This window comes from Giraffa tippelskirchi, chromosome 3 (assembly GCF_054371585.1).
Source record: "Giraffa tippelskirchi isolate mGirTip1 chromosome 3, T2T-mGirTip1v1.2.pri, whole genome shotgun sequence".
Taxonomy (NCBI): domain Eukaryota; kingdom Metazoa; phylum Chordata; class Mammalia; order Artiodactyla; family Giraffidae; genus Giraffa; species Giraffa tippelskirchi.
This window is the reverse complement of record NC_137277.1, coordinates 22,617,731-22,620,105: the sequence shown is the minus strand read 5'-3', so window position 1 is coordinate 22,620,105 and position 2,375 is coordinate 22,617,731. Positions and strand designations below refer to the sequence as shown.

General features: G+C 45.1%; 1 pseudogene; it reads left to right on the top strand.

The window, feature by feature from the left end:
- Window positions 1-1,436: 1,436 nt before the first annotated feature.
- On the top strand, window positions 1,437-2,109 carry LOC145542744 (large ribosomal subunit protein eL19 pseudogene; annotated as a pseudogene).
- Window positions 2,110-2,375: the final 266 nt, after the last annotated feature.

The following is a 2,375-nucleotide window of genomic DNA, read 5'->3' as shown; positions in this document are numbered from 1 at the left end:
ATTACCTCTGTAAATTCTTAAATCTGCTACCACAGTTCCAGCACCACAAGGATTCTTCATGTTACCTTTTTAATGATCACTCCTCTACGTGACCCCCTTCTTAACCCTTGACAACCACTAATATATCCTCCACTTCTAAAATTTTGTCATTTGAAAATGGAAGCATACACTGTGTAACTTTTGGGGATCGGATTTTTTTCACTCAGCATAATCCTCTGGAGATCCATCCAAGTTTTTTAATGTATCAGTAGTTTATTTTATTTATTTCAAGATATGGATGTACCACAGATGTACCACGTTTAACTGTTAATCTATTAAAGAACACTGAATACAACATTGTAAATCAACTATACTCCAATAATTAAAAGTTTTTTGAAAAAAGGAACACTTTGTGCTCTGACTTTGTACTCACTTAGCAACTAATGAAAAAGCCTATTCTTGGTGTCCTGAGTGTTGTTTTATATTCACGATTATTAAGTTTCTTAACCCTTCAGTCATGGCACCTATTATTACTTCCATCTCATAGACAGGGAAAATTGAGGCTCATAAATGATTTTCCCACAATCACATGCTGTTAAATGGCAAAGAAGAGCTTAGAACTCAAGACAATAGGGCTTTTTCTACTACAGCAGGCTTTCTCAGACCTTGACTAAGGTTGCTGGGAAGAGGATGTGGGCAGAACCAAAACAGAGAAGTCAGAGGCAGGAAGAGCACTGGAGCAGCCTGGGTCAGTTCAGGTCCTCACTGCTAACTTTGCTTCATAGGTTACAAGAGCAGTGTCATGAAGGTAAAGAATCTGCCTGTCAATGCAGGAAATGCAAGAGATGCAGGTTCAGTCCCTGGGTTGGGAAGATCCCCTAAAGCAGGAAATGGCAACCCAACCCAGTATTCCTGCCTGGAAAATCCCGTGGATAGAGGGACCTGTCAGGCTACACTCCATGAGTTGCAAAGAGTTGGACAGGACTGAGCACACCAAGTGCCCACGCACATCATGAAGCAGGGGGCAAAATAGCTTGTGCATTTGAAATCATTTCCCCTTTGACAGTTCAAGGCTGATGTGGATGAAGCCCATGAGCAGTCTTTCCACAGACCTGGGACCTGGAATGGGAAAGGGAGAACTCAGCCTTTGGGTATGTATCAGAGGATAAATAGCCAAGGCTCTCCTTGGAAATGTGAAGTTGAGTGTCTCTGATGAGGTCTGAGGAAACTGAGTTCCATGACAAGTGAGCTTTCTATTCTGGGGCGACAGGTGGGGGGCAGTAAGGGAGAAATAGCATTTTTCTTTTTTTTTAGTGTGGTGGGGAACTATAGGTCATTTACCCACAGACACATACACCTTGGGCAGGCTCAGTGTCTGGGACATGGTACAAGGAAAGCAGAGTGGAATAAAAAAAATGCCAGTTCACCATTTTGCCTCTACGGCGACAACCAAAAGTATGCCCAGGCTTCAGAAGAGGCTTGCCTTCAGCGTCCTCCGCTGTGGCAAAAAGAAGGTCTGGTTAGGCCCCAATAAGACCAATGAAATCACCAATGCCGCCCCACATCAGCAGCTCTAGAAGCTGATCAAAGATGGGCTGATCATCTGGAAGACTATGGTGGTCCATTCCCAGGCTCGATGCTGGAAAGACACCTTGGCCCACTGGAACGGGATGCACATAGGCATAGGTAAGGGAAAGGGTACTGCCAGTGCTCCATTGAGAAGGTAACCTGGATGAGGAGGCTGAGAATTCTGCGCCGGCTTCTCAGGAGATACTGTGAACCTAAGAAGATTGACCACTACATGTATCACGGCCTGTACCTTAAAGTGAAGGGTAACATGTTCAAAAACAAGCAGATTCTGGTGGAACATATCTGCAAGCTGAAGGCAGACTAGGCTTGCAAGAAGCTTCTGGCAGACCAGGCTGAGGCCCACAGGTTGAAGACCAAGGAAGCCCACAGCACCATGAAGAGCAGCTCAAGGCCAAGAAGGAGGAAATCATAAGGATTCTGTCCAAGAAGGAAGAAACCAAGAAATAAAGTTCTCCCCCTCTTCTCTGTACATACTGGCCTTGGCAACTACAAGCATCACTCATTCAATAAAAAAACAAGTCTTTATCTGCCTAAAAAAAAGCCCATTCACACTTAGTCCTCCCTTTACCACTGCTTTCTCTCCAAATCATGGACAGCTAAGTCAGAAGGAGCTAGAGAAATCATTTGGTCTGTCCCTCAGCCTCTGGGCACTGGCAGAAGCTGACAGGTGGAAACCTAGAGTCAGTCCAAACGTGATGAATGGCAGAGATGCCAGCTTGCAGGAGAGAAAGTTTGGCTTTCCTCCTGGGAGCTATGTCTGGCCAAAGGCTGCCTCCTCCTACCTCCTACTGGGACCAGATTTTTTT